This window comes from Phacochoerus africanus, chromosome 8 (genome assembly GCF_016906955.1).
Source record: "Phacochoerus africanus isolate WHEZ1 chromosome 8, ROS_Pafr_v1, whole genome shotgun sequence".
Lineage (NCBI taxonomy): Eukaryota > Metazoa > Chordata > Mammalia > Artiodactyla > Suidae > Phacochoerus > Phacochoerus africanus.
In genome coordinates, this window is record NC_062551.1 from 134,212,852 (window position 1) to 134,221,166 (window position 8,315).

Consider the following 8,315-nt stretch of genomic DNA (forward strand, 5'->3'; position numbering starts at 1 on the left):
AGGAAACTGAAACTCAGTGTGGCCCCGCCCAGGTGGCAGTGAGCGAGCTTCCCTCCAGTGAGCTGAGGGAAATGATCCAGTCAATTTTAGATGGTAAAATCATATCAGAATAACATTGGGAGAGTCAAGGAATTGAAGTCACAAGGGGGAAAGAAATCCTAATAGTGCACTGCTATTTTAAGTGACTTTTCAAAAAACATTTTTAAGGAAAATGCGATCAGTTTCTATATGTGCACATAAAAAAGTGCTGCCTCTTCTAACTCCAGAGGCCCTCTCAAATTCACTCACTTACCTCGAGTCCCGCTTTCCATACATTCCAAATCCACAGGTATCATTATGTAGATAGCTAAAATAACCTCCTAATTGGTCCCTCTGCTTTTCCACTTGCTCCCTCTCCAATTATTTGTCCTCAGTGCAGCCAGAATCAACTTCATTTGTTAAATGTATACTAAATCATGTTATTTTACACTAAAATCCCTTCTCTGACTTCACTTTGCTGGGGTCACAAACTTGGGTCCTATAAGCCAAATACAACCTGCAGATTTGTTTCGTAGGGTTAACACAATTCCTCTTCTTCCTTTCTTTTCCCTTCCTTTCCTTCGTTGGGGCAGGGGGCATTTTAAGTTTGAATGCTTTTCATCATTTTAATTCCAACTGTCGCCACAAATCCCCTATTCCTGGTTCTGACAAATTTGAATTACCTGCCTGACCCAAAAAGGAATTAACGTTTTTGACTCTACTAAAAAACAAAAGAAATATTGAATAAAAAAATATATATGTATATATATATATGTATATATATATATATGTATATATATATTTTTTTGTCTTTTGCCATTTCTGGGGCCGCTCCTGTGGCATATGGAGGTTCCCAGGCTAGGGGTCCAATCGGAGCTGCAGCTACCAGCCTACGCCAGCGCCACAGCAGCACAGGATCCGAGCCGCGTCTGCGACCTACACCACAGCTCACGGCAACGCTGGATCCTTAACCCACTGAGCAAGGGCAGGGATGGAACCCGCAACCTCATGGTTCCTGATCGGATTCGTTAACCACTGCACCATGACGGGAACTCTGAATAAAAATATTCTAAGCAGCCTTTAAGTATTATTTACTAAGCTAAAAATGTGCCAGAAGTTATTACATGCTTATTATTTGCTAGGCACTTTCCAGGAATCTCATCTATTCTCTTCAATGTCTTTATGAGACAGATACCAATATGGCCTCCAGTATTCAGATAAATAGAGTAATGTAGTTAAATAATTTGCCAAATTTCACTCTGCTACTGAGTTTTAGAGCCAAGATTTGAACTACAATCTAAGTGGAAACAGAATGATAGTGGTTTCACAGGTGTATACATTTGTTGAAACTGATCAAATGATATACTTTCAACACATGCAATCTAATGCATTTCAATTATACCTTACTATAACTGTTTGTTAAACAGTCCACAATTTCCAAACAATATATTGTTCTGTTTTTTTTCCCCTGAATTGTAAGGAAGTTTACAATACTGTTAAAAGGCCTGGCCACAATTTTGAGGGCAATGGCATATATAAATATACTTAAATAATTCATTAATATGAAAATAAAAGTAAGAACAGTAACATCTAAGAGTTCAATGATCTTCCACTTGAATAGATGATTTTCATTCATTAGCTGTTAACTCTAATACCTCTACCTATGCAAGGTAAGTTTCCTATTTGTGTTGTGAATGAAGATTCTTTCATTCATTCTTTCAGTGAATATTTACCAGATACTTTCTATGTGCCTCTGCTGTTCTAGAGGTTAGGGATATAGTAATTAAGACAGACAAAGTTCCTGCCCTCATAAAGCTATATTCTTCTTTGGAAGGCAGGCAGTCAACACAAATATCACCTAGAGAAAATTGCTATGAAGAGAATAAATGAGAAAAGAGGAACAGGAATGGTGAGGGGAAGGTGTCTGCTACTTTAGGTCACGTGATCAGGGAAGGTCTGAGGACACGACTTTGGAGAAGACAGCTGAATGGAGTGGGGGGAATTCCAGGGACACATCAAAAGAAGGGTGTTGTAGGCAGAGAAGGGCAAGTACAAACAACCTTGAAGAGCAGTAAGGTGGCCAGTAAGGCTGGAGTAAAGTAGGTATGGAAGAGAATGACATCCAGGATCACTCTAGGAAAAGAAAGAAGATAGGGCAGCCAGAACGTTATTGAGCTATCAACTGAGAGGTGAAGTTCATGTAGACTAGAGTGATGGGGGGGAAACAAGGAAAAGTGGTCAGAATCAGGATGTCTTTAAGGATTAAAAAAAAAAAAAAAAGCCAAGGAAATTGTTGGGCTGGATATGGAAGGCAGGGGGTGGAGATGAAGGACAAAGGAGAATTTAGTATGACCCCAAGGATTTTTGGCTTCAGCCCTGTATAAATGTTGAAACCTTTTATTTAGATGAATCTATTGGAGGAAAGTTTCTTGAGGGAAAGTCGAATATTCTGTCTTGTGCTGGAATCTTTATGCATACACAATACCGGTAGTTGGGTATATGAGATCAGGGACCAGGAAAGGGGTGAGGATTAGACACTGAATTTGAGAATCATCAGTGTATAGACATACTTAAAGCTAAGAATGAGTTTAAGTTAATGGGAGTTGTCCTGTGGCCTGGAACCTACCCCTGTCCCCAACATCCAGAGGTCAGAATTATTAAAAGGGTCTATCCAAGAAGACTAAGAATGTGTGGCCAGAAAAGTAGAGAAAAGCAGGAAAAGCATATTATCCCAGGAGCCACGTGAAGAAGGAGGAAGTGATGAGCTGCATCACATAGTGGAACTTGTTCCTTCCAAGCCTCCTCCATTTATATGTCTAGAAAGACACTCTTTCTTTCTGGGGAGCTGGGAATTTGAGGGATGATCTTGTCTCACGGTGGGGAGAAGGCATTTGAGTAGTGGTGACTATCCTCTGTAGGGAAATGTTGGGAAGTGCCAGAGGTTGTAAGCTCTGCTGCCAGTGGTGGGGGTGGGTGGGGGTAGAGGTTGAACCTGCAGAGAAGCTCTCTCCACAGAACTGAGTGATGCTGTGGTCCATGCTAGCAACAGAGAGGGAGGTTTCCCACCCTGGCTTCAGTGACTCTTCCAGGGTGAGCAGACCTATTTCCCTGTTTTCATGCTCAGTAGAGAGGGCCTCTTCCCCAGTTGGCCAGTCTAGTCAGGGTCTTCATGCATCAAGCTCCACAGCCTCATATGCTGCTGGTGATAAGAAAGGCTTTAAAGCTAACTCCAGCAAAGAAACAAGGGGAGATTTATGAAAAGCTGTGATGGGAGGAACAGCCAGGAGCAAATAACAATGACTTATATTGAAGACTTCCAGAAATCAGTGTGGATTATGAGCAGCATCACCACCTTCTGCACACCTTCTGTGGTCAGGTTCCACGGCTCCCTGAAAGGTTCAAAAAGAGCAGGAGATCCTCTCTTTCTTCCCCCCAAAATAATCCTGGAATTCTTTTTTTTTTTAATTGAAGGTTTACAATGTTTTCTTAGTATCAGGTGTACAGCAAAGTGATTCATATGTATATATATATATGTGTGTGTGTATATATATTCTTATGAATTTATATATATATATTCTTTTTCAGATTCTTTTCCCTTTTAGGTTACTACAGTATTATATTTTCAAGAGCTATATTGAGTATAGTTCCTTGTGCTATGGAGTAGGTCCTGGTTGGTAATCTATTTTATATATAGCAGTATGTAAATGTTAATCCAAACCTCTTAATTTATCCCCCCATTCCCCCTTGGTAACTATAAATTTGTTTTCTAAGTCTGTAAGTCTGTGAGTGTGTTTCTATTTTGTAAATAAGTTCATTTGTATGACTTTTTTAGGTTCCACGTACAAATGATATCATGCAATAATTGTCTTTCTCTGACTTACTTCACTTAGTATGATAATCTCCAGGCCCATCCATGTTGCTACAAATGTTTCATTCATTTTTATGGCTGATTAATGTTCCATTGTATATATGTACCACATCTTCTTTATTCATTTATCTATGACATTTAGGTTGTTCCATGCCTTGGCTGTTATAAATAGAGATCCTCTCTTTTTCCATTTGGAAGCCTGCCTCAAGAATTTAGACCAAAGCCAGAGGGTCTAACATCACCTGGCAAACGGTTCAATTAGAAATTTAGGAATCTTAGAGTAAAATGTTTGACACATTCCCTGTATCATCAACGGAACTGAAATAAATAAGGCTTAGCTCCTTAACAATAAAGAAACAAGTCATGGAGATGGGAGGAGAGATCATTTGGTAGTATGCACTTAACTCAGATTATTTCAAGAGATACTGTAGAATTGGCATTTATTAAGACACAGTTTCAAACCTGCTCCCCATCCTTCCCTACATACACATACCCATAACCCAATAACTTAAGTAGCCCCCTCATAAATAATGTCATGTGAATGAACCAGCACCTTCAAGAAAGTGATATTCCCAGCTTCCCTTTCCTTGAGACTTTGGAAGACATGGATGGTCTGTATGAGCTCAGAGGTGTAATGGGTCCCATTTTAAAAAGCTGTGTTTGGGTTCTCCCTTGCATATTTTACTGGTCCTTTTATTATCGAGGATCCACCCTATATGGATCTATTCTGAGCATTCTGAATGTCTCAGTTTTTTTGGTTTGTTTTGTTTTAATGGCTGCTCCCATGGCATATGGAAATTCCCAGGCCAGGGATTGAATCCAAGCTGCAGCTACAACCTATGTGCTCCATCCTTTAACCCACTGCTCTGGGCAGGGGATCAGACTTGAGCCTCTGCAACAACCCAAGTGACTGCAGTTGGATTCTTTTATTTTTATTATTTCAACTCAATAAATTTTATTATAGTTATAGTTGTGCAACGATCATCACAACCCAATTTTATAGCATTTCCATCCTAAACCCCCAGCCCATTCCTCCCCCACAGCCTGTCTCTTTAGTAACCATAATTCTAAACCCACTGTGCCACAGCAAGAACTCCCTGTCTTAGGAATTTATAAATCAGCTATGCTCCAGCTGTTCGGACAGCCTCAGCTAAACTTCACAACAGGGGTGTGTCCTTCCATTGGATAATCTGTAGATGAGAGTCAGGCAACTATTAATGAAGCATCTACAAGGCCACACTGATGGTACTGACAGATAACATTTCTTCTTTACTATGTAAAGTGTGGGGCTTCCCCAAATGGGGATGAAGATTTAGGGCTTATTACCTGGCTTCCAGTCAGTGTCCTAGCCCCTCACATGATATTGAGAATTCCTTCTTTGCTGACCAAATCCTTCTTCTTGGCCCTTCCCATTCTGTTCCCCTTTATACTTCCAGCAGAACTCTGGCCAATTTCTTTTCCTTCTTTCTTCCCAGGATAGGTGACTACAGAACTGGGTTCCTTCTATTACCTTTTTAATCTATAGCAATTCCACAAATTCTGTGTTCAGATTCTTTCCTTGGCCTGGACTCCCAAAGGTCTAGTATGGAAGTTAAAAAAAAAACCTGAGCATTGTTTCAGGGTTTTCTTCATTCCCTGGATTAATCAATCTTAAGTCTCAGGAGGGCAATGTGAGTGATTCTGGAAAACGAGGGAAGAACTATATATAGGGAAGTACAGTATAAAAATAAAGTGTAAAAATGTCTGTTTTAAGAGATGATCTAGCTACATGCATTACCCATTTGAAGTATCTGAAGTCCTACCCTGCAGATGAATTACTTTTTTTCCTCTCTGGACTCTTCAGTCATGGGAATTTGATAACCTCCCACCCCCTCTATAAATCTATGCTGAGAACAGAACCACTGATTGCCTACCAGGCAGCACAGAATCTGAAACATTCAGAATACCAGAAATTTATTCCTCTTATTATGCTTATTTAAATTGTAGTAGTCCATTCACATTTGAATTATTTCCACAACACTAAAATGGAAGATAAATGAGCTCAAAGGCTCAAATGTATCGTTGGGTGGATTTTTTGGGGGTTTTTTTTTGCATTTTTTTATTAATGTCAGTCAGGCATTATCATGAAATATTCCAGAGAAATTGATTGCTTAAAAAAACTCTAAAAAATTATACTGATTTACCTACCATTTATAATGTTGAACACAGCTTGTTTGTCTTTCCCCCATCTCCACCCCAGTTCCAGAAATCTGAACTTGCAGGTTTGCTTACATTGACATTTTTGTCCTGGAGCCTTGAACAGCTTGAATCCATCTAGGTGAGGGGCATGCAGCTAGATATTGGTTATAATCCCAACTCTTGTCTGGCTGAACCCAGTGCCCTGCACTTTCTCCAACACCAGAGAAAAATTTTTCAAGTGTTTGCAATGGGTAGACAAGATTCCATCTTGCTTAGATTGATAGCACAAATCAGATTTCTTCATTTACTATCCTTTATAAATTGTCCCAGAGACTCATCACATTAGGGATGGGATTTGGGGACATCCATATTCCCACAGTTTTTAGGAACACCTGCAGACATTGATCAGTTTTGCTATTAAGTGGCTACTTTAGAATCGGATGGAGTTTCCCTAGAAGATGATAACCCATCAGCTGGTCTCTGAAGCATCTGGCACTTACTTGAGTCACTCAATCAATTTTGTCAAATTAGTTATGAACTTACCTTTTTGTGAAGAAGTAACATGATAATCTTCAAAATTAATTTCTAAAGACACAAGCTTACACATCACCCACTATAACTACCCTCTTTGGCATTTTTTTTAAAGGGGTGAATTTGGTGCAAGGCCACAAATCTGTCAGAGTCACTTTTGGTTTTTGCTTTTTTTAAGCTTTACTAAGCTATAATTGACATATACCTTATGTAAGTTTGTGATCAGCTTGATGATTTAGTACACTTCTCTATTATGAAATGATTCCCACGATAAAGATAGTTAACACATTCATCACCACAAACTATTACCTTTTTCATATGTGTGGTAAAAACATTTAAGATCTACTCTCTAAGCAACTTTCAAATAATACAGTATTGTTCACTATAGTCACTACACTGTACAGTAGATCCCCAGAACTTTTTCACCTTATAACTGGAAATTTGTACCCTTTAACCAACATCTTCCCATTTCCCCCACACTCAGCCCCTATCAAGCACTATTCCAATACCTAAGAGTCCCATTTTTTTCAGATTCCACTTATAAGTGATTTCATTCAGTATTTGTCTTTCCTGTCTAACTTATTTCACTTGGCATATTGCCCTAGTCAATCCATTTTGTCTAAAATGGCAGGACTTTCTACTTTTATGGTTGAATAATATTCCATTTTTCTTTATTCATTCATCTGTTGATGGACACATGGGTTGAGAAAGAATCACTTTTTTTTTTTTTTTTTGCTTTTAAAGGCCACATCTGTGGCACATGGAAGTTCCCAGACTAGGGGTCGAATTGGAGCTGCCGCTGTGGACTATGCCACAGCCATAGCAACATCAGATCTGAGCCATACCTGTGATCTACACCACAGCTCACGGCAACGCCAAATCCCTAACCCACTGAGCAAGGCCAGGAATCGAACCAGCATCCTCACGGACACTATGTCAGATTCTTAACCAGATAAGCCACAATCAGAACTCCCAGAGAAAGAAAGAGTGGCTTTTTAATGTCACAACCCAACCCACCCATCCACCAGGCAAAGGTTCTGGCATTGTTACTTAATCTGCCTCTACAACATTCCAATCACTTTAAGAAAGTATTCTACCTGACTCTACACTTATATTTCATCAGCTGTGTCCCTTAGCACTATTTTGCTAAGAAATATTTTAGTGATTTTGCCTGACCTTTACATCTGGATCAATTGCAAATTATATGAAGTTTCAAAAATCCTGAATGGCCTCTAAAATGTGTCAAAGTGGTGAGGTGCTTCATCTCTAGGGTGGTAGAGAAAGATCAGCAAAGTTCACTAAGTCAGGGAAGGGCCTCTCCCAGATAAAAGAGTTTATCCTTTTTTTAAGTCCCCTCACCAATCTTTTCCAACTTCAACTCCAAATATACATTTAGCTCCACTGGATGTTGAAGTGTTCCCAAATATAGAGCCAGAGGATTCAGAATTGTAACATCATTTATTTAGCACTGTGCTTCTTAGAACAAAAAGGAAAACTTCGGGAGTTCCCATTGTGTCTCATCAGTAAAGAACCCAACTAGGATCCACGAGGACTCGGGTTCAATCCCTGGCCTTGCTCAGTGGGTTAAGGATCTGGTGTTGCCATGGGCTGTGGTGTAGGTTAGAGATACTGCTCGTATCTGGTGTTGCTGTGGTTGTGGTGTAGCCTGCAGCTGCAGCTCTGATTCGACCCTAGCCTGGGCATGTCCATATGCCTTGGG